At 48.6% G+C, this 24,927-nt stretch overlaps 1 protein-coding gene across 1 annotated transcript in view; it reads right to left on the bottom strand.

The window, feature by feature from the left end:
- Positions 1-24,643, bottom strand: part of ZNF407 (zinc finger protein 407) — a 339,799-nt gene extending 315,156 nt beyond the window's left edge. Inside the window, exon 1 of the mRNA XM_055126093.1 lies at positions 24,542-24,643. The gene's annotated coding sequence lies outside the window, so the exon portion shown is untranslated. The remainder of the gene's footprint in view (positions 1-24,541) is intronic.
- Positions 24,644-24,927: the final 284 nt, after the last annotated feature.

Genomic DNA, 24,927 nt, shown 5'->3' with positions numbered 1-24,927 from the left:
ATGGGGACAGGAGACAGGGACAGGGACGGGGACAGGGAAAGGGGATGAGGGATGGGCATAGGGGATGAGGGACAGGACAGGTGAAAAAGAATGGGGTCAGGGGATGAGGGACAGGGACAGGGGACGAGGAATGGGGACAGGGGACAAGGAATGGGGACAGGGGACGAGGAACGGGGACAGGGGATGAGGAATGGGAACAGATGATGAGGGACGGGGACAGGGGATGAGGGATGGGGACAGGGGACGAGGGATGGGGGGTGAGGGGAGGGATGAAATTCCCTAAAAGTTAACGTGCTGATGGCTATCTTTAGCTGCAAATATACTTCAATTCATTAAAATGTACTTTAGGGGGCTGGAGCAATAGCACAGTGGGTAGGATGTTTGCCTTGCACGCGGCTGACCCAGGTTTGATTCCCAGCATCCCATATGGTCCCCTGAGCACCGCCAGGAGTGATTCCTGACTGCAGAGCCAGGAGTAACCCCTGTGCATTGCCAGGTATGACCAAAAAAGAAAAAAAATGTACTTTATATGAATAAACTGTATACATATGACTAACAAAATAGCTGCTTTAACACAAATTAAACACATGTAATGCACAAATATCTGAATAAAAAAATAGTATGCACTTTAAATACACAGATGACGTATAAATCATTTCTCTAGAACATACTCCAGAAAATCTAAATCATAGAGGTTAATAAATTTGGGAGGAGGAAATATATCCCTGGCCAATCAGTTCAGAAAATCGTAGTTTGAGCAACTTTCTACATCACAAGAGTTCTCAAGGCATAAGCACTTCCCAAACTAAACTGCTTGCAGAACCCTTTATAAAAAGAATCTGCGTTCCCAAAAAACCCTTTAGAAAGTGCTCTTTATCTTTAGATAAAGCATTGATTTTGCCCTTCCACATCTGTGACAGGAGGAGGAAAGGAAGGGCTGTGAGAAAGCACAAGCCTCGCATCTGTTCTAGGGCTCAAACTCAGTGCCAGCAGTCTGCCAAGCAGTCCTGGTTGTAGACATGGAATCACCCCACCAACACTGCCAGTGTGCTCACACAGTCAGAGGTAAAACAATGCCTGTGTGTGTGTGTGTGTGTGTGTGTGTGTGTTGCCAAAGACACAAAACCTAGCCCCTCACCCCATGTGCCCAAGAACTGTGCTATTATTTTAGACAGATCTACTCTACACTCCAGAACAACCACTCCAGGCAAGAAATGCCACAAGGATCAGACATACTGCTATGCATTTAAAAAAAAAAAAAAAAAAAAACCTAAAAAGGAACTGGGGGGAAGGGGAACTAAGAAACAAAAATACAATACACTGAACCCAGGACAGTGATCCCTGAGAAATGAGTCTGAGCTTCACGCCCCGTCCCCACCCAGAGGACAGCCAGAGGCCAGGGAGGAAGAGAAACCCAGAGACTGTTGCAGGGAGGCACACGGAGCTGTCAAGAGAGGGAACACGGCCACCTTCCCGAAAACTGTCTCGAGCCAAGAGAGGGAACACGGCCACCTTCCCGAAAACTGTCTCGAGCCAAGCAACTGAGGTTGCTTCCAGATTCTGGCTACTGTGGGTAGTGCTGCAATAACAGAGGAGCACAGATGCATTTTCTGAATCAAGTTCTTGGCCCTTGGGGTAAGCGCCAGGAAGTGGAACTCACTAGGTCATATGGAAGCTCAACAGGTTTCTCTCAACGCGAGGGGTCTGGCTTCTGCGCTCAGTACAATGGCCAGTAGCGTACTGGCAAAGTTCTGCTGCGTTGCTGAGCCACGCGGCCTCACACAGATATTCCCCAATTCCGATCACGGACACCTGAGCTCATCCCCCTTTTTGGCTACTGTGCGAAAGCTTCTGAAATATTCACTTAGGTCTTTATTAAGTATGTATTGTCATTTGTATAAATACCTGACGATGGGACTGGAGTGACAGTACAGTGGGGAAGGCATTTGCCTTGCACACGGCTGACCTGGGTTTGATTCCCAGTTTTCCGTATGGTCCCCCGAGCACTGTCAGGAGTAATTCCTGAGTGCAAAGCCAGGAGTAATCCCTGTGCATCGCCAGGTGTGACCCAAAAAGAACAAAAATTCCTGATAGTGCTCATAGTGTAAATATGTATATGTTACTTTGTTTTTGGTATGTCATTTGTTTTTTGCTTGGGGAGGCCACACCCAAGGGATCATGTATGCTGAGGATCAAAGTTGGGGTTCTACATGCAAAGCATTCAGTACAACCCATTCAATCCATCTCCCCAGTCCTATGTAACTGTGTGCATGCGTTTAAGGGTACCCAGTGACCCACAGCCATCAGCATGTCCTCCCCATCCCTGATGTCTTCTGACTGAATTAATTCCGGGGTGCGTAGGGCTTTGGCTGCATTTCTCTGGTGGCTGGTGACAGTACTGAAATACTGTTTTTATGTGCTTTGCAAAGTTAGGCTTGTCCATATCTTAAATCAGTTGTTTGTCTACTTTCTTACTGAGTTACAGAAATTGCTTATGTATTCTGGATATAAATCCTTTTTTGGATCTATGTTCTACAAATACTTTCTCCCTTTGCATTTCATTAATGGTTTTGTTTGATAAGCATTATGTTTTAAATTTTGATGAAATTATTTTTTTTTCTGTTGCAGTTATTTATGCACCTAGTTTATTTTCTGTTCCCCCCTGCTAAAATATAAGGGCCCATACACGGTACTGCAATGCATGACTACCTCGTTATGATGCAAGACATGGAAATATCCAAACACGAAATGAAAATATCTGGTAGCAGCTACAAAGTAGTCCAGAAGAGGGGTTTAGTTCTTCGAGCTATTTGCTGCTGATGACTAAAGGTGTAAACCAGACACCGGAACTCGTCGTGTCTGTCCGTTACCTGTTGCAGCACGTGTGTCTATCTGAGGCAGGCCTAGTACTGACGCTATCGATGCCCAGTCTCTCCGGGAAGCCGATTGGTCCACTTCCCACACAGCACTCAAGCACCTGAGATGCAGACACTGAGGTGTGTGACTTCAGAAGTGTGTGTACACGACTCACAAATGCTTTCTGAGGGAGAGCCACATGCCGCAGAGCTGTTGGGGAAATGTTCTACGATGCAGTGACTCGCATCTTTAGAGGCAGAAAGAATGACAACTACATCAACACAGGTAAGTAGTAAGACACACTTTATTAACATCTTCAGAATGGCTCAAAAACTCTAAAACAAAAGGACACAAAGTTTCTATATTTATTTAATTACTGGAGTAATTTTATAAATCATTAAGTCAAGAAATAAACACTCAACATATACATATATGCATCAGTGTCTACCACATGAAGGGAACTATCATGAAACACAGTGGTTGCCTTTACCAGCTCAGATCTGTGGCAAAGGGACTCTAATCACAACCATCCCTGGTATGTACGACAGAAATCAAGATCCACAGCCACTGAAACAAGCAAAAGGTCATCCTTCTGAGGACATGGAGCCAGGTAACAAAAACCTCCTTTCAGCCAAAGTTTGTGGAAACTGCTTTCTCCTTCAGGTGCAGCATCAGTAGGATGAGTCAGGGCCGAGTCATCACCAGCCCCCACCGCAGAGCGGCAGCCTGCTCCCACCTTCCCCCACACGGGACGGTTTCAGAGGCAGCTCTCCGGCCAGGCCACATCCCACAGGGTTCCAAACCAAAGGCCGGAGTCAAGCCTGCAGCGCCAATGGGGAGTGAGACACAGCAGGCCTTAGGGAGAGCACTGTTTCAGCAGGCGGGGCAGGGCCCAGGGAAAGCCTGGCAAAGGCACATTCTAACTGCAAAAGTTTCTAAGGGTGTGACTGGAGGCAGAAAAGGAAGGTTTATCTTGCAAGTGAAGGTCTGTCTGTAGCCCAGAGCAGCCTTGATTCTCTCAGGAACAAGAGCAAGACCAGAGAAGCAAGAAGCTGCTCAAGGCCAACTCTAGGCCTTGCTCCCAGTGGCCAGCAGGAAAGCTCTGTCCCCCCAGGAGGTGGTCAGCGGGCCGCCATGTGCCCCAGGCCACGGCCATGCCTGTTCGCACACTGGATACCCTGTGCCAGGGCACTCTGTCCTCTTGATCGGCCGAACCCTGATTATGACATCATTTCTTTTTATCTCCTATTTCCCATACTAATGGATCATATGGCATTTCCTTTTTGAAAATATATTTTATCAGTTCTGAAAAATGGTATGAAGAGTCTATTAAAAAAACAAAAGCAGAGACCCCCGACGAGGCCCCGAGTTGCCGCCCACAAACGGCTCCTGCGGCTCCTGAACAGCCATGATCCCAGAGGCACGCAAACCAATCTCGGAACCCAGCGGCTTTTGGCAGAAACGCATCTGGACTGTGCATTAAACTATGGCATCGTGCCACCCCAGGTGGGGAAAGTCCCTTCCACCTTCCCCCACCCCCACTGGCGACACGGTGGCCACCACCTTTTCAGAGCCTATTGGACAGCCAGGAATGAGACTGCAGTGACGAGACACATGGGGCCTCACAGGACGGGGGGAGGGGGAGTAGAGCCGGCCCTTCTCCCTGCCCTGATGAGGCCCCAAGTTGCCACCCATGAACGGCCCCTCCTGCTCCTGAACAGCCATGATCCCAGAGGCACACAAAGCAATCTCGGAACCCAGCAGCTGTTGGCAGAAATCCCTCCAGACTTGTTACTAAAATATCAGAAATCCAAAATTGCGTGGCCACTTTGCAGCCATGTGTTATCATATGATCTTCATAATCAGCAACAGAAAACAAATTATCTAATGATGCCTTTTTGGCAGGTCTGATTATTGGGGAAAACTCCAAATAATAATGGTGGGGTATTTTATAGAAATATTGAATGTGATCGAAGTGGAGAGAGAGTAAAGTGGAAATCATCTCCCACACAGGCAGGGGGAGGGGTGAGGTGGGGGTATACTGGGGTTCTTGGTGGTGGAAAATATGCACTGGGAAGGGATGGGTGTTTCATCCTTGTATGACCAAGACTTAAACTGGAAAGCTTTATAACTGTTCTCATGGTGATTTAGTAAATAAAAAATAAAAATAAAAATTTTTTAAGAAGCAGAAATACTCTGATTTGTTGCTAACGCTTTAGGCATTTATCCAAAGGATCTGAAACCCTGATTGAGAAAGAGGTTCCCAGCCCCGTGTCCCCAGCATCATGGTTCACACTCGTCAAACACGGAGGAGCCCTAATGCCCACTGACAGGTGACTGAGAAGGGAGCTGCGGTACAGACTGACTGACTGAACGATTACTGTGCCACTGAAAGACATGAGATTGAGACTCTGGGACCGAACAGATGGACCTTGAAGTGATTATGCGAAGTACAACAAGGGATAACTACTGGGAGGTTTTACTCATACGTGGAAGAAATAAAGTAAACTGGCCAAAACAACAAAATTAATTTTTAGACTCATGGGAAGGGGAGGGGTGGGAGAAATGGCGGGGGGGGGGGGGCAGTGAGGTCTATACACGTGTGGTGGTGTTATGGTATGCCCCTGATCTTTACAGTACAGCAGACCAGAGCTAAACCAGTAAGGGGGAAAAGCCAAATAAACAAAAGCAAAGCCTTTTCAATTAAAAGCGAACAGAGGCCGGAGGGCAAGTCCAGGGCTTAAGGCACAGCTGCCCCTGCAGGCGGCCATGCTGAGTATGCCTGAGCCCCCTAAGCAACCCGAAAATTTCACTACGTGCAACTGTCTTGAATTTGACCTATAAAAGAATTTCAAGAGAAACTAGAACATTGGTGGAGGAAGGTGGACACTGGTGAAGGGAATGGTGTTGCTTAGAACATTGTATTGACAAAAATTTAACCATGAAAAACTTTTTATGTTGTAATTCACAGTGATTCAATTTTAAAAATTATTTTTAAAAAACTCACCAAGATACAGTTCCCCAAAATGTCCCTGCTCTGAGAAACTGCCTCTATGATTTAAGTAAGAAAAAAAGTTTCAAGAAATTAAACATTCAGATTTTCCAAGACGAATGAAGCAAATCAATAGCAGCCTTCTGAGGACACCTGGTGGCCACTTCTCACAGACAGTCTCTGCACATCTGCCAGGCTCCTGGGGACAGCAGAGACGCAGGGATCATTCAGCAGCCACATACCCTGCGCTACGGGCAACGCACAGCTATTCCGCCAGCATTCTCCTCACTTATCACTTGCTTTCACACATTCCAATCTCTCATCTTCATCGCTCTCCATTCCTTTTTTTTTTTTTCAATAAATATATATAGGTAGGCCCCTGGTCTCCAGCACACTCTCCGTCCCTCCCTCCGTCCCTCTCTCTCTCTCTCTCCCCCTCCAATCACACACACATACACACATTCTTTTTCCTCTCCCCCTCCTTTCCCCTCTCCCCTTCCCTCTTTTCTCCCCTCCCCTGCCCCCTCCCTCAGACATGCTCTAGTCGGCTGAGGCCAGGTGTCCATCATCTCTCGCCCATCATCCCTGGGATGGCCAGTTCCAGCTTCCGGGTAAGAGCAGTGTGGTGGAGGTCACAGACGGGCGGGGCATGAGTGTGCAGCAGGCGGCGTGGGGCAGGGGGAGGGGAGGCGCACGGACCCCCAGTGCTCTGGTTCCCTGTCTGGGAGGACAGCATCCTTTGTCACTGAGATGCTGCGGCAGCCCCTCCCGAAGGCGAAGGAGGACAGTTAAGATGCCGACACACCTCCATGAGCCACACAGGGCTGTGACGGCTGAGTAAGAGGACAGTACAGGGTCGCTAGTGGACTATTCAAATTCAGAAGCAGCAGCCTCTGGTGGGCACAGGGCCAAGCAGGAGGCCCGCCTGCCTTCTGACAGGGCCAGAGGCTGAAACTCCACCTCCACCATCTCATACGCCATGTGCGGCTTCACCCTGAGAAGAACCCTGTGCACACATGGGGCACACGTGGATGCCGTGCTACAGGTGCACAGCAGAGTAGGCCTCTGGGCAGAAAGAAAGGCATTTCTGCCTCAACTCTGACAGAAAATGCTTCTAGCCCAAGGAGACCCGCCCTCTAGAGCGAAGCCCAGCCTCCTGCGCTCCGAGGCAGAGAGGGCCATTTTCATCTGGTCAGTGCTGGCTTGAGAGCAGAAACTGACCCCCCAAGTCTCAACAGGGAGGCCACACTGACCACACAGGAGTCAGCCCCACCATCCCGAGACCACTCGAGCAGGGGGTAACAGCAGTAGACAAGAAAGCATCACGGCACAAAATAAACTGTAAAGTTAGCTCAACCTTATTACAGGGTGATTTTTTTTGGGGGGTCACACCTGGCGATGCTCAGGGGTTTCTCCTGGCTCTGCACTCAGGATCAATCCTGGAGGTGCTCAGGGGACCATATGGGATGCTGGGAATCGAACCGGGTAGGCCACATGCAAGGCAAACGCCCTACCCGCTGTGCTATCGCTCCAGCCCCTCAGGTGATTTTTTTTTAATCTCCCTACCTATCAAATATTATTTCCCAAACATATTGAATTGATTCAAGGATGAAATTAATTCCATGACAATTTTATATTAACCAATTTGAACAAATTTTTCTGTAATCAGACTTTTATACAAAATTTAATATATCTTCTTTCAAAAAGTATTTTTAATTAATTATCCCCATCCGATTGGTTAAACTTTATTTAAAAGAAAAATTCTTATCAGGATACAAAAATGGGAGAAAATGAAGAGTCTATGAGCAAAATAAAGCATGACAAAACCTCAAGCCATTAAAAGCAGGCACATAGGATCATTTGTGTCTGATGCCATCTGAAAAGGTTGTTTTATTATCAACCTAACTAACCAGAGTGAAACCATCTCTTACAACTAAAGACACTATAATGAATTTTCTTTACAGCTACAGAGAAATGGGTGTACGGTCTCACATCAAATACAACAGGCTGTATAAACGCTTCTTCCTATTTATTGTAAAATATAATTTCATCTATAAAATCAGTCATGAAATATTAAAACTGAAACAACAAAATTTATATCCTTTACTTAATTTAGTTTAAACGGTCTATTCTCGAAAAAAGCGGGGCAGGGGTTAAGTGTGACAGAGCCCCTACTTTCTCATTAAGTATTTCCATTAGACCCTTTATTTTTAAGAATTTATAATACAGCCATTAAAAAAGATGATTCCATGATAAAATTAGCATAATTTCCTTAAATTCTCCTTTCATCTTTTTCAAAAAGCAAAGAAAATGAAACAAGTCAAATCTGAATGCTGAGGAAAGGAGAATAAAAGGTAGAAGGGACATAATACAATGACACTGAAATCTGGAAGACAGGTGAGAAGGATTATAAAAGGCAGGAAGACTGAGCACATTGACAAGAAGGGGAATCACTTCACTTCGCTTAGCCTCAGTTTCCTCATTGGGAAATGAGAAGTACAGACTGTGAACTGAATGAAAAATCTCTGAAATTCTGCAACTGTCAGTAACTAAATCTAGAAAACAGAAATTATTAATTGTATTAATAATGGATTTATTTTTCATTCTAACAGGAAAAACTAGAAGATGGGATGATTTCCCACATGTAAATCTGGGGGAAATAACTGAAAAGACAGCTAAAGACAAGTCCCACACTGCTCTTGCTTAGACAAATTTGTCAAGGCCACAGAGAAAAGAGGAAGTATAATGGCTACAAAAGAACTGGAGGGGGGAAAGACCAAGACTACTAATTTTATGCTGGAAAACACTGGAATTCACAAGTCAATAAGCTAACACACACTATAAAACTCAAGCAACAAGACATCTGGAATATAAATTATTAGGTATCAAATATCTGAATGACTAAAAGTACATATATCTATATATATGTGATATACATGGGCTGGAGTGATAGCACAGCAGTAGGGCGTTCGCCTTGCATGAGGCTGACCTGTGTTCGATTCTTCCACTCCTCTCGGAGAGCCCGGCAAGCTACCGAGAGTATCGCGCCCGCACGGCAGAGCCTGGCAAGCTACTCGTGGAGTACTGGATATGCCAAAAACAGTAACAATAAGTCTCACAATGAGAGACATTACTGGTGCCCGCTTGAACAACTCGATGAGCAACGGGATGACAGTGATGTGATACACATATCACATATATATATAAATTCAGTACCAAATTTTCAAACTGAATATAGTTCTAAGTCCATCAGATAACAGTCCCCCACCTTACATTATGAAATTGAAATTTTTTTTTCTTCCTGAGACTTTTCTATATTTTCTAAAACATTTACTTCAGGGAGAAGATTGAAAAGGAAGCTTAAAAAAATGTCTACATGCAACTTGAAATGGTGACAACTCTCCAAAACAGAAGTCCGAGGAACTCAAGGCAGGGAGATGGTGGCACGGGGTGCGTTTAGACCACTGACAATGAGATCATTGTCATGGGGTTCTGTGCCATCCCTCTCAGAAGTTTGGTGTACTGGTGAGATTTGTCTTGCCTTAAAGGAGCCCCTTTAGCACACTTGCAAAGTTGGTTTCCAGTTCCTGAGTTGTTATTTATAAGTGAAGTTCTGTATGGTTCCTTCAAATCTGAATAAAACACTGGCTGGGTAAAGTATTCTTGGTGAGGAGCTCATTTATTCAGGGGTTTTTGTTGTTTGTTTTGTTTTGTGTCTTTTATCCTACCATTGTCTTCAGGCTTGCAGGGTACAGTTTGATCATTCTGCTAAAAATAGTAAGGATGCCCCTTGGTATTGATGACACTTGGCCTGCCACTTCTCCCTTTTTCTCCTTCAATCTTTGGGTCACACCCAGCAGTGCCCAGGGTTACTCCTGCCTGAGTTCAGGGATAACTCATCGCAGTACATGGGGGACCATATGCATGTCTGGGGACTGAAACAGGGTCAGTTATGTGCCAGGACAGCGCCTTATCCCCTGTACTATCTCTCTGGGCCCTGCCATGACCACTTCAGAAAAGCCTTCTGCGGCCCTGGAAATCTCCCTTCTCTGAGTGTAGCAGATGGCACGTCCACTTGCATCCAAGGCCACCACTGTCCTGGAGGGTCACCCCAATGCCAGTCAGGGGTGCCACTGCCCACTTTGGGAAATGCCGGTCAGTGCTATTCAGAGGTCCAATTTTGCCTGTAGGGACTCCTTTAAGCTGACTCCTGTGTCTTTGTTGCATCTTTTGATAATAATAAGTAATAAATTTAACTAAAATATTCTTCCTCTTTCTGATGTATTTCAGGCTCATCTCTTTCCAGGCCTGGAATCTGCCATTTCTCAAGGAGCCTTTTGGAGGCCAAGGTCTGAGTGCTGGGCGTGCTCACTGTTACTGCTCCCCTTCACTCCATTTCCCGAGCTTCCTGTGAGGTCACATGAACTAATGGTTCTTGGTGTCTCTGGCTGTTAGAAAGGAAAGACCACAAGCATCTGAATGCATCAATTAAGAGACACAGAGGTGGCAGGATGGATTAAATGTTTGAATCCAACCTTCTGCTATCTAGATTAACTAGACTAAAACTCAGCAAAAAAATACTAGCTTTGAAGGAAGAAACAGAAGAGAGGGAGTTAGCCGATATATACAGTGCTGTACATCCTCAAAAGATGAATATACATTCTTTTCTAATGCATACACATTCTGCAAGACAGACCACATGCTAGCCCACAAAATATTCCTCCAAAACTCAAGAGGATAAAAATCAAATCAACTATCTTATGAGACCATGATGCACTGAAAACAGGAGTTAATCACAAAAAGAAGCTAGGAAATAATTCAAATACCTGGAAATTAAACAGCTCACTGAACAACCCATGGGTCAAAGAAGAAATCAGAGAGGAAATCAAAAGATTCCTGGAAACAAGAATGAAGATATAAGCTACCAGAATTTGTGAGGCACAGCAAAAGCGGTGTTAAGAGAAAAGTTCATAGCTATGCTAGCCGTCATAAAGAAGAAAAAAAGGGCCCACATATAAAACCTGGCTGCACAACTTAAGAAACTGGAAAAGAACCAGCAAAAGGAGCCTAACGCAGGTAGGAGGAAGGAAATAATAAAACTTAGAGCAGAAATTAATAAATTGAATTTTTAAAATCCAGAAGATTAATGATACTAAGAGCTGGTTCTTTGAAAAAAATTAACAAGATCTATAAACCACTAGCAAGACTCACAAAAAAAAAGAGACGTCCCTAATGAACTGAATTAGAAATGAGAGGGCTAACACCACAACAGATAGAAATTCAAAGGATCATCAGGAACTACTTCGAAAATCTTTAAGCCACGAAACCAGAGTCCCAAGGCTAAACAAAGACAACATGGAAAAACCTGAACAGACCAATTGCTAGCAAGCAGATCAAAACGATAACCAAAAGTCCCTCCAAAAACAAAACTCTTGGGCTGGAGTGATAGCACAGCGGGTAGGGTGTTTGCCTTGCACGAAGCCAACCTGGGTTCGATTCCCAGCACCCCATATGGTCCCCTGAGCAGCGCCAGGAGTAATTCCTGAGTTCGAAGCCAGGAGTAACCCCTGTGCATCAACGGGTGTGACCCAAAAAGAAAAAAAAAAAATCCTAGGCCCACATGGGTTCACTAGTGCCTTTTAAACCATTACCAATTCTTTTCAGACTCTTTCATAAAACTGAAGAAACAAACACTCCCAGTGTCTATGAGGCAAACATTAATGAAAAGCTGAGACAGCACAAAACAGGGAATTACAGATTGATATACCTGAAGAGAACTTCCTGGTTCTCTTAACTGCTTGACTTGTGGTACGGAGAGAGCAAAATTCCATCCACTCAGCTCTGCCCACTCCATAAAGGTCAGTCATCAGCTGCTTTTTAAATGGGGGCCTCCCCAGCACTGCTCAGGAGCTTGGGGGCCACCCCGTGGTACAGTCAGCCCAGCTGGGGGTCATGCAGGACCATGGGCCACACGGGGGCCTCTCATGCTGGCCATCTGCTCCAGCACTCGGAGCTGTTCACTGTTTCTGTTTAGGGCACATCTTCACTGAGGCTGCGCTGAGCCCGGAGAATGTACATAAACAGGCTTCTTTCCGTGAGAAATCTGTTTTCACATTCTGATCGTTGACTGAAGAAAGATGGCTATAAAGACTTGCATGCATTCTCAGTAGAGACTATGGAAGCCACTCGGTTTTATACTAAGGAATAAATCTAAATGGTAACGTCAGAGATCCATCTCAGAAGATTTGGAATCAGTTACCTTTGCTGTGTTTCTAAAAGCACTTGAGATACCGTCCCTTAGTAACCGCCAGGGCTTTCTAAGTTGGGGTTTGTTTTATACACCTAACAAAGAAGAAGAAGAAAGCAAAGAAGAAGCAGCTACTGGGGCCAGAGCAATAGTACTGTGGGCAGGTGTTTGCCTCGAACGCAGCCAGCCTGCTTTCAATCCCCAGCACCACATAGTTCTCCAGGCGCTGCCAGAAGGAATTCCTGAGCGCAATCAGGAGTAAGCTTGACTTGTGGTACAGAGAGTGGTACTGAGCCAACACGTGTGGACCATAAACCAAAAAGAGCGGGAGCATTACTAAGAATTAGTTACTAGTAAATGCTCGAGCTGGAGCGATAGCGCAGCAGGTAGGGCATTCACCTTACATGCCGCCGACCCAGGTTCGATTTCTCTGCCCCTCGTGGAGAGCCCCGCAAGCTACTGAGAGTATCTCGTCCCCACGGCAGAGGCTGGCAAGCTACCCGTGGTATATTAGATATGCCAAAAACAGTAACAACAAGCCTCACAATGGCAACCTTACTGGTGCCCACTCGAGGAAATCGATGAGCAACGGGATGACAGTGATACAGTGATACCTGATGAACATAATAATTCACAGTGCTCAATTAGAAAATTATTCTCTAAATACCTGGAAAGTATCCCCCCTTCCAAAACAAAGCTCATTTTGTAGATGCGCCAGGTCAAACTCTTCTCTGTGACATCTCTGTGTTGCTATAACCTTCCACATCTTATAAAGCTACCCAGGAATACAAATATTTTCATTCACATGATTGATTTTATCATTCTTTTAACATATCTGTATCCCTAACTATGCAATTTTGTTTTGCATGATTCCACCCTTCATTTTCAAAGGAAAAAGTATTGGTTTCATTCTTTTGTAAGCAGCTTTCTTCCCCCCGTGTGCCATTCCTGGTACTTCCCTCACAGAGCGTACAGCTAAACTTCATTTTGATTGCATCACTCTGTAGTAGTACTCACTACAGCACTGGAACACAACTGATCCAGCCTCCCGGAGGGAACCCTGCTTCCTCCGACCCCTGCGGGCCACGCAGCTTTCCACGTCCTCCCACAAGGTCCAAGGGCTTCTCTTTTGGACCTGCCAATCTCAGCATGGATCCACTTTGTCTGGATGACTTAAGAGAAAATGATGACCCCCAACCCCAGAGTTTCTGATTCTACAGCTTTAGGGTGTGGCCCAAAGGTCATCACCTAAACCCGTTCCCTGGCAAGGCTGAGGGCAGTTTGGAGGGGCTGCTCTAGGGTAAAAACCTAATGGGAGAATTACTGGGTCAAAAGGTAAATGCACTTTCAACTTCATTAGATGGTCCCAAAGATACTGGAGCCACTGACATTCCCACCAGCTGTTGGTAAGTGTGCCAGTTGTTCCCTATTCTCAGACACCAAAGAAATCAAACTGCACCTCTCTGGGTTCTTCCGAGCTACACAAACAGACTGACAAAAGGAAAGCACGGAGAAATGTGTCAGTAGCATCTCTACCTTCCAGAGGGACCTCACAAAGCTGAGGGACTCACCCTAGTGCTCTCCGACTTCCGCTTACAACCTCAGCTAAAGTTGGGGCGTGGGGAAGAATCTGGAGAGGGCCCGCCAGGAAGGTTACCAGGACAACACTAGCCAAAGCAAGTGTTGGAGCTGCCTCTCTGGAAAACACGCACGCTTAAACCTCCCGCAGAGGCATCTCCCTCCTTCAGCAAAGGCCTTCTCCACCCTTCCCCGGAAAGTCACGTTTACTGACTAGGTTGGGATGGCAGACTCTAGTTCCCCAAAGAGTGTGAGAGCTTTACCTTGTTGCCAGCCTCAGGTGTATGGAGCTAACACCACTTTGACCGTGATTACCAAAGAAGCTGAACCCTGAGTCTGAGTGCACATGGACGAATGAGTGCATATGAATGAGATGCCCATTCATATCACTGGCCTATTTTTTTAAATAAAATAAAACCAGTTATTTTCCCTAGTTTACGTTTCCAGATACCAAATCTTTTATCAATTAACAGGCTGAAAATATCTATTTTCACTGTGACTTGTCTGCCCTTTTTCCTAAAGATTTCCTTTAACAAACACAAGTCATTGATATAAATGTTGTCAAGATATTAATCCTTTATTTTAAGGTTTAATCACTTTCTGGGATGTTTAATAGCTTCAATAACCTCTCTACATCAGTTGTAACTATTTCCTACATTGTCTCCTAGAATGTTACTAGTTTTGCATCCTATATTTTAGCATCTAGTTGGTTTTCGTGACTGATAGGAGAAACATTTCCCACACTCAAGAAGTGTTGTTTGGTGAGGGGCACATCTGGAGGGAACCTGAACATTAAGGGAAGACATAAAGTATCACTGTAGCACTGTCATCCTGTTGTTCATCGATTTGCTCGAGCGGGCACCAGTAACGTCTCCATTGTGAGACTTGTTACTGTTTTTGGCATATCGAATACACCACGGGTAGCTTGCCAGGCTCTGCCATGGGGGCGAAATACTCTCGGTAGCTTGCCGGGCTCTCCAAGAGGGGCGGACAAATCGAACCCAGGTCCGCCCCGTGCAAGGCGAACATCCTACATGCTGTGCTATCGCTCCACCCCCACCCCCGTATACTTTTGTATACTTTTTTTTTATTTCAGCAGCAGTCAGCAGCCATCAGGGTTATATCCAAGGGTGCTCGGGGCCTGTGCAGTCACATGTACAAGGCATAGGTTGTATGCAATGAGCTCCTCCCACCCAGGCTGAGCTGCTTTTCATGTCTGGTTCTAGCAAACCCTCCTCCCCCACCCCTCCTCCTCCAGCATCCAGCCCAGCCTCTTGTTCCCACCCCAGCCTTGCCCAGAGACTGACATGTAAGGTAGCCCAAATAAAACACTGACTAGGTTTTTACACACAACTTCACTTGGTTTAATTCTGTTCTCTCACTGAAACAAACAAAAAATATAAGCTTGTAATATGAAAAAGTGGGGATTTAATTAATAATTTGATTATAAATAATCACTGTGTCACTGTCATCCCACTGTTCATCAATTTGCTCGAGTGGGCACCAGCAACATCTCCATTCGTCCCAGCTCTGTGAGATTTTAACAGCCTCTCCTTATTCGTCTTTCCCAATGATCGGAGGCTCTTTCAGGATCAAGGGTATTCCCTTGACCTGTTATTGTTACTGTATTTGGCATACTGACTACGCCACGGGGAGTTTGCCAGGCTCTTCCTATTTATTTATTATAAATAATTATAAAATTTTAATAAATAATTAGCAAACTAATAAATCCCAAAACCCTTTAGGCAGAACCTTTCAAACACAGTAGCCCTCTCCAAATCTCAACTGAGTCTTATTCTTTTTTTGTTTTGTTTTGTTTTGTTTTGTTTTTGGGTCACACCTGGCGATGCACAGACTGCTCCTGGCTTTGCACTCCTGGCGGTGCTCAGGGGACCATCTGGGATGCTGGGAATCGAACCGGGGTCGGTCTCGTGCAAGGCAAACGCCCTCCCCGTTGTGCTATTGCTCCAGTCCCCTCAACTGAGTCTTATTCTTAAGAAGAATGCTGAGCACTGGGGAACACGCGAGGAAATGGCCATTCTCAACAGCAGTGACTCGGGTGACTCTGTGCCCTTTCCAGAGAGTACCTCTGCAATATGCAATAAGAGCTTTCCAGTGCTCCTTCTCTCAGCCATCAATGACTCTTTACAGAATTTATATAAAGGAAAAAACAAGAACAATATGTGTGAAAGGATATTCACCATGAAAATCCTTATATGAGACTAAACTTGAAATAAGATACTATCCCCCAATGTAGACTAGGGTAAGAAAAACAAGGCGAGGTGACCACTCTGGACAAGAACTGAGTGCTGATAGCAGGTAACGAATATACATGATAACTTCTCAGAAGGAGGGGGGAAGTAGAGGCAGGCTGGAGCAGGGAGGGGTGCAGGTGGTAAGGGTGTGGTGGCGGAAAATGTACAATGGTGAAAGGATGGGTACTGGAACATTGTATGACTGAAACTCAGTCATGAACAACAACCTTGTGTCTGTGTGTCTCACAGTGATGAAAGAAAGAAAGAAAGAAAGAAAGAAAGAAAGAAAGAAAGAAAGAAAGAAAGAAAGAAAGAAAGAAAGAAAGAAAGAAAGAAAGAAAGAAAGAAAGAAAGGGAAGGAAGGAAGGAAGGAAGGAAGGAAGGAAGGAAGGAAGGAAGGAAGGAAGGAAGGAAGGAAGGAAGGAAGGAAAGAAAGAGGTCAAGGTGGCATATCCACATCTAAAATGCTGAGAAGTGCATAGCTGTGCTAATGCGGAAATACATTCACAGCAGTCCAATAGCCTATAAAACAGTTAACAAAATGTAATATCCCTTAGTAATTAGCATTTATCATGTGCCTCCTCTGTGCCAAGTACCAAGTCGTCACCGCTAAGCAGAGAGAGATCTGCGCCCTTCCTCCAAGGAGCGAGGGACTCTGGGGAGAAGCAGATCAGGTACGTATTTTACAAGTTACTCGGATTGAGAGGCTAAAGGCATGCACACTTTAATGAGTGTGTGCACAGTCTATGTCCAATAATTCCATCTGCATGGTCTACCAAGCTCTATGGACCAGAAGTGGGTATGCAGCAAGCACGCAGAGCAAATGCTTGTGATGAACTCAAGCAGATCCTTATTTTCGTAAAAACGCTCTAAGGAAAATGGTAAGAAATTGTAGCACAAATTGGATGAATTCCAGACCAGAAAAGACATCAGAGATGAAACTCAAAGTCTTCAAAATAATTCCATCAATTGACTCTTCTTAATAATTGTACTATAGCTACATAAGATGTTAACAAAGGCATTCTTACAAATTTTTTCTAAAAATTCTAAACTTATTTTCTAACTAATTCTAAAATTATTTTGAAGTAACAAGTTCTTTTTAACACATGTCAATAAGATTCAAAGACAGGAAGGTATCACCCACTTATTCTAATGTAAAAATACACAAGTCCCTCCTACAATGGTACTAAAAACAAAAATTCCAGTAATTATAAAAAAATGTTTAAACTGGGGGCCGGAGCGATAGCACAGCGGGTAGGGCGTTTGCCTTGCACGCGGCCGACCCGGGTTCGATCCCCGGCATCCCATATGGTCCCCCAAGCACCGCCAGGAGTAGTTCCTGAGTGCAAAGCCAGGAGTAACCCCTGAGCATCGCTGGGTGTGACCCAAAAAGCAAAAAAAAAAAAAAAAAAAAAAAAAAAATGTTTAAACTGAAATAAACTCTGGGGTCAGAGCAATAATACAGTGGGTCATCAGCCTTGCTTTGCATCTGCCTGGCACCCAACTGACCCAGGTTTGATCACCAGTATTCCATATGGTCCCCTGAGCACTGCCTGGAGTGATTCCTAAGTGCAGAGCCAAGAGTAACCCCTAAGAACACCGGGTGTAGCCCAAGCCCAAAAGTAGTTTAAAAAATAAATAAACTGAAATAAATTTTGATTGTTCAATAAAAGTCTGTAATTGAGATCATCTAAGCAGGATTTCTCAGCTAAAGGCAATTTGGTCCCCTCAGGGCTCTCAGGGTATTCTGAGGGGGCCACAGGACGTAAAGACCTACAAGGGTCACAGGATCCAGAGACTAGAGTAACCTTCCCCACAGTACTAAAGTCTCTCCAGGTATATGACCTTCCATAAATGACCTTTATTCTCTCGTTCAGCTTACTGAGGGTGCAACTGTGCAACCTAGTGGATTTTAAAATCTTTTAGTATACAAAGTAACAGAAAAACAGAGGGACAAAAGGATGATTTTTCACTTTTATACTCACTACAATTAAACTTGACACCCTTTCCAAGGAGAATGTTGAAAAGACTGAGGGCTCTCCAAGCTCAAAGTGTCTCCCCTTCACGGGCAAACAATTATGATTTCTACAATCAGTTCCCAAAACTATCCTTAGAAGTACCGAAATACTTCTAAAAGGAGTGCCAAAAGCAGCACTCCTTTTCTAGTCAAAATCGCATGTCGCTGGGCACGGCTCTGTGTGACACAGAACTGAGGGGCCTGATTCTCGAATACCAGGGAAGGTGAGACTGGCTTCCACGGGGACTGGACGGGGAGCCTGGGCTCCTCCTGGACGATTCAAAAGCCCAGGGCGCTCCCACCAGCTCAGAGCTGGCTGCCTCCGCATCACCCAGGAACTGGTGAGAAATGTCAGTCAACTAGCAGCCAGCAGCCCTACGGACAGCAATGCAGCCGCTAGGAAGCGGGGCCCGGACCCCACTCCTTCCCGGCCAGAACCCTCGGCCTGCAGTAGCCGCTTGTGGGGCTCAGCCTCCTTATCTGACAGTGAGGGAACTAGAACAGATCGCAGACACAACCCATACATGTGTCCATATACTCTAAATACGATAACCCAGGGCTGGATCGAGTAAGGCGTTTGCCTTGCACTCAGCCGACCCGGGTTCAAATCCCAGCATCCCATATGGTCCCCTGAGCACCGCCAGGAGTAATTCCTGAGTGTAGAACCAGGAGTAACCCCTGTGCATCACCGGGTGTGACCCAAAAAGAAAAAAAGAAATGTGATAACCCTTGGCAGAGCCATAGGACAGCAGGTGGGGTGTCGCCTTACACGCAGACCATTAGGTTCCATCCCTGGCACCCCATATGGTCCCTCCAGCACCACCAGGACTGACCCTTGAGTGCAGAGCCAGGAATACTCCTCAGCATCACTGGTTGCAACCCAAAAATAAAACCAAAAATATAAAGTTTGATAACCCTATGAAGGAGTAAGGCCTATAAGTGAAAAGAGCATCATAGCTTTTCACTGCATTTCTCTCTCGTCAAAATGAAGCAATTGAAATTTCCTCATCAACTGATCTCTGAATCATATTTAACACATCTAAAATAATGTCATTATTCTAAAAAAAAACCTGTGTTTATTTTAACAAAAGCCATCTAAATTCTGATTTTGCAGTTTCTGATTTTGAGGTTTCTGACTTGGCTCTTTATCAGGTTGATTTTGAAGGCGTCCTACCTAGCAGAAACTCCAAGAAACCCACCTACTGCAGACTGACTGTATGCCCCTAACATTCACATGCGGAAGCTCTAATTCCACTTCCCTAGAGGTGAGCGTCTTTGAAAGATGGTGATGTTAGAAGAGGTCTTGAAGGATAGGTAGGTCTCCACTTGGGGACCACAGTCCAGTGACAAGAGGAAGAACAGCAGCGTTCTCCCCCCCACCTCCCCACCGTGTGACCAGGGGCAAACGGGGCCCTCTCCAGCTTCACGGTCCGTGCCTCCTACCCCGCATGACTTACAGGACACACTGAGCTCAGGAAGTACCCAGAAGTCTAAGACCACCCCTGCCCCCCAGCCCCTTCCCGACCCGCAGGCCAGGGCTGAGTCTCTCCTTAGGGCAGCCTGGGGCTGGCAGAGTAACTGTATACACAGAGGTAGTCTATGTCTCCCACTGCATAGAATGAAGTGTATTCCTTCCAAGACTGAGATTTGTTTTCACAGAGATTGTTTACAATGTATCTTACAACTCCTACACTAGTAACAGGTACACAGGGAGACCCTGGGGCTTGACCTTTCTCTGTCCTGGGGTAGTTACCTCCGAGGGACAGGCTGGGATGCAGCACTGCTGTCCGGCTGAGGGAGCACTTGCAGCAAGCTGAGGGCTGGCCTGGCGTCCAACCCTTCATTATCTGCTTTGCCCACGTTCCATCAGGAAACATTCCCACAGACGCTAAGATGAAGCGTCTGTGGCCGAGAGGCTGAGCGCCACCTGCGGTCACAGCTAACGCCAGCAAGTGCACCCAAACTCAGGCCTGAGCTCACCCAATACCTCTGACTGGAGGCCCCGCGGCCCTCGCCTGGAGGCCACCCCGCGCTCTCTCACCTGTCAGCTGGGAACAGTGTAACATGACCTTTGCCCTGGCACATGAGAATACACCCTGCAAACGGAGGGGCTCTTGTCCCCTGGTGACCTAACAAGGGTCAAGGTGTCACTTAGTCACCAAATGGCTCCTCATCAGTGTGGCCTCAGCCAGCTGCGCCTGGGCCTGGCAGCTAAGCGGGAACTGGAGCATCTGCGTCGCCCCGCACCCCACACTCCCAGAGCTGCTCGACTCCCTGAGGACCCTGGAGGAGAACAGCTCCTTGGGAGGCGCCGTTTCAGAGACAAGGCAGCGCCCGGCTCCTAACGCGGGCCCAAGGGCTGAGAAGAGAGCTTCGACCCACTGCGGCTGCAGGGGACGTCAGTTATGGGGGGTGTCGAGTTAGGGTTCTGGCCCCAACCCCTTCTCAGCAGGCCTTGCCAACTGAGGCTCCCGGTGACAAAGGTCCGCACAAAACCTATAGCCCCCTGGCAGGCCACGCCCACCAGCAAAAGCATCTGAACTGGCTGGAGGGAATGGAACCCGCCAGGGGGCTCCAAATGAGGTAACTCTCCATGTGCTAGCCTTCACGGACCCCTCAGAGCGAGCCCAGTGGGTCGTTCCGAGCTCGCCTCTGGTGGGGAATCAGTGTGAGAGGGCATCTAATGGGGGCATGACTGTCCCTGCCACAGCCCCAGCCTACACAGCAGGCCTGTGTCCTACTGCCTCCCAGCCCTTCCCAAGCGGCCCCCCTGACTTAACCAAGGGTCCTGCCCCATCACCAGGCCTCCCTCCTGGAACAGGCCCCTCTGCCTGCCCGCCAGACACAGCAGGCACAGGTGTTGGTGAGACGGGTATGTCTATAGCAAACGTGCCCAAACTTACTTGGCCTCCCTCCCCCTTCTCTGAGAGTAATAAACTCTCATGGGGCTGGAGCGATAGCACAGCGGGTAGGGCGTTTGTTTGCCTTGCACACGGCTGACCCAGGTTCGAATCCCAGCATCCCATATGGTCCCCCAAGCACTGCCAGGAGTAATTCCTGAGTGCATGAGCCAGGAGTAACCCCTGTGCATCGCCGGGTGTGACCCAAAAACAAAACAAAACAAAAAAAAAACCACTCAGTGCCCCTTGAAACCTACCATTTTTACGCACCTAAAGCTACTTTATGTAACTTTCAGCTAAAACGCACCCCTCCCCCAGAAGGGGGTATCACGCACTTTGGAAAACACTGGTTTAAGTCACCCTTAACTGCACTCTAATAACTTACAGGGGTGTGAGAGAAATGTTTTTAACTGTTGTTACATGAACAAATGAGCACTGAGGGAAGGAGTATGGTCTGGTGGCTAAACATGGGCTCTAAAGTCGGACTGCCTGTTGAAATCCCCGGGTTAAAAGCTCTACAATAGCTGTGTGACCTTCTGGCTATTATCCTAAATCTGAGTTCCTTCTAAGGAGATAAAATATACCTCACTGCATCTCGCAGGTTATCTCTAAGCAGATTATGTCCATCACCTGGCAGTGCGCTCGGAGCTCAACACAACAGCCCTAGTATGAGCGCCACTAAACTTACTCGCTCACATCTGCTGCTCCCTGTCGAGAGGAGTTACTTACTTGGACACTTGCAGCTTGCACGACTATACTCAAGAATCAGTGTTGGCCTGGGAGGCCAGTGCCGGCATTAGGGAGCGTGCGAGGCACGTGGGACCACGTGACCTTCCAAGCATCACTATCTGTGACCCTAGAGGCCTCCTCGCCCATAAAGCAGTACCTGAGCTTCACCCTACACTGCACCCCTGCCTAGCTGACTAAGTGTTTCCAGGAATAAATAATTCCCAGGTCTCCTGGGCACCTGAGAGACAACCAAAAACAAACCCCAAGGTGGTTAAATTCCAGAGCTAAATTACAAAAATTCTAGGCTTCGCTTCATTCGATAGAGTTGTGATTCCTTTACTCTCCACTGGTACCACTGGTACCAACTATAAGCCTTATTCCAAGCAGATGGAATTACTAGATAATCAACCGGAGTAGAGAGCTATAATAATCATTATCTACCTCTAGAATCACCATGAAGGAAATGTTCTAACACAAGAAAAAATGCTGCTAAGAACAGAAGTCTCTTTCCCAGAACAAAAAGGTAAAGGCGACATGGACTCCTCGCCGGTACTTCTAGGAAATCAAGAAAAATTAGTCTGGATTTCTGCAGCAACAAATATACTCACAAGTCAGTTGTTAGATACAAAACTGTCCTTTCCTTCCTCCCAAACTGCCCAAACTCACTCATTCTCAATGCCAATGCCCTGTGGATCAAATTCCAAAAATGTCTACTGGTAATCTTCCAAGTGCAACACGAGCTTGTGATTTGTTAACTTGGAAGCAGGGCAAGGGTCCTAGTGAAGAACTCCGCTAGACACAGACGCACAAGATGTGTGCAAGAACAGAGACGGCTATGATGCGCCCATGGCTTTGAATTCCAGGTTCACAGCTGCCTAGTCAACGCTGCCTCAGATAGGAGCCAAACATGAAGCCCTCTTAGCGACACCTGTACATGCTCCACGACAGTCCCAAACATGACATCATCTAACTTACCTTCCCCTCACTCGCAGCACCTGGGGCCCAAATCCTTTCAATTTCCCTGTCAGCCCACGCACTTCCCCTTGTGGCTCAGAGGCCAGGGAAGTCTGTAGTAAGGTTGACGGCCCTGCCATCTGCCGAAGCTAAGCCACCATGCCGCTATATTTCTGCGAAGGATCCTTCCAGCCTCACCTTTCATCCCACCTCATTTTCTGACCTGACTAAACCAAACTCCTTTAAACTCTGAAACGGTCCATGTTCCCTCTTGCCTAGAGACCCTCAGCCTGAAACTCAAGCTCCCCCTCCTCTCTCGGTCTCTTTGGCCCACTGATTCCTGTTCAGTCTGTGGCTCAGTCCCTCGAGAAGCCCCTCACCCTGGGGGGCTCAGTCTGCGCGCTCAGTCGCTCGAGGAATCCCTTGCCCTCCGAGTCTGGCCATTTTCATAGTTACGCATACTCCGAGCTGCTCTGCTGCAGGAAGGTCCTTTGCACAGTGAATCTTAGAGGTGAGTCAGAAATCTGCTTCAGTCTCTCTGCTCCCCATCAGCGCAAGCACCGCTGATCTCCTGCTCCCACCAAGAACTAAATGTAACTAGGAGGCAGAGACAGTGTCTGTATTAGGGACAAGAACGTCTCCTCCACCACCAGGTTCTCCAGTGGCACTGCCCGTCAGCTGACCCTTGACAAGTCTGTCCGTGAGCTGTGACCCTAGTGTGGCCTCAAGTCCAGCTCCCCAGCTTTCAATTCAAGAAGCCATCTAGCACTTTCCAAAAAATATTTTTTCTAAGTGTCTTGGTTGACAACCAAGACTCCCAATGGCCAGTGTGGCATCAGGTCCCCCAGACCCGGGTACTGACATCAGACATCGCTGCTAGGCGTGACATCCCGCGTGGGTTAGCTCGAGTACCCATTTCCACCTCTCACTGACCTACTGCAGGGCCACCAGAAAGCAGGTGAGCAGTGATGGCTTGCTGAAGCCAGGCCGAACTCTGCCAGTGACCAGCAGGAGGCCAGGAAGGGGACAGGAAGGGTAGAAAACTCTGTGGCCGGCCACACGCTGCATTCTGGAAAATTCCTGTGCTAATTAGGTGGACGGCATCAGTTACTGATCAGTTTCCAATTTTCTTTTGCATCTGTTGGGGGCCACAGCTGGCGATGCCCTCAGGAACACTGGCAGTGCTCGAGGACCACGTGCGATGCCGGGGGTGGAACCGGGGCCGGCTATAGCAGGGCAAACGCCCCGGCTGTCACTCTGGCCGAGGCCCGTTTAATTTGCACCGTGCTGACAGGTCCGACCCCCGGAACACCTGTGCAGGCGCGGTGCAGGTGAGACAAAGGAAGGGGCCAGGGCGCAGCCCACCGAGAAGCGCCTGGGTGGCCGCGGTCCCTGCGTCCTCCCAGGGGACACCCCTAGCGGGGCCCGCTCGGCGGGACCCTCGTGCCCGCGCGACACCCGCTTCCTGCGCGGCCACCTGCGCTTCCTGGCCCGCCTGGCCCGCCCAGAGCTCGCCCGCGCCGCCCCCGGCTCGCCTCGGGGCGCTGGGGGCGCGGGCGCCGCTGTCCTCCGGGCCCGTGGCGCGGGCCACCCGCGGGGCCGTGGCGGGGCCCGTGACGGGCGCGTCCCCGCGGGCCGGGGCTCCCGCGCACAGCGGCCAAGGCGCGCGCCCGCGGCCTCGGGGGGCTGAGGCGACCGCGCGCGGGGCGCGGGGCGCGGGGCGGCGGAGCGACGCCCCCGAGGGCCCGGCCGGCCGGCGCGTCCCCAACGGCAGGCGGCGCAGCGGGCGGCGGCGGCGGCGGCGGCGCGGGGCGGGCGGCGGGCGCGGCCGGGCGGGGCGGGCGGGCGGGGCGGAGGCGGGGGGAGGGGGGCGGGGGGAGAGCGCGGCGCCCTGACGGGGCCCCCCGCGCCCCGCCGCCCCCGCCCGGCCCCCGGGCCGCCGCCCCCCGGGCCCGCGCCGCCGCCGGCCGCCGCCCGCGCCCGCGCCCCCGCCCCGGCCGCAGACGCGCTCACCTGGTCGCCGGCGGGACGGCTCCTGCTCGCCGCGCCGACTGGCTCCTCCGGCTCACCGTCTTCCCTCGGGGCGGCGCGGGCGGGACTTCCGGCGCCGCCGCGCCGCCGCTTCCGGCCGCTCCCGGAGGAGGCGCTCGCGGCGCCGGGGCCGGGTTCCGCCGCCGGGACGCGGGGCCGCGGGACGGGCCCGGCCGGGCGCGCATCGTCTCCCCGCGCCCCGGCGGGCCCCCCCGGGCTCCTGGGAGACGCGGGCGGCCCCGGGCGGCGGCTCCCCGCGGCCCCTCCGCGCCGGCCGGAAGTCGGCGGAGCCGGAGCCGGAAGTGGCCGGAGCCGGAGAGGGAAGCGGAAGTGCCGGGCTGGCTCGGGCCGCCGCCGAGGCGCGTCCG

Source organism: Sorex araneus, chromosome 2, assembly GCF_027595985.1.
Source record: "Sorex araneus isolate mSorAra2 chromosome 2, mSorAra2.pri, whole genome shotgun sequence".
Lineage (NCBI taxonomy): Eukaryota > Metazoa > Chordata > Mammalia > Eulipotyphla > Soricidae > Sorex > Sorex araneus.
The sequence above is the reverse complement of the archived record's forward strand: the minus strand, read 5'-3'. Positions and strand labels throughout refer to the sequence as shown.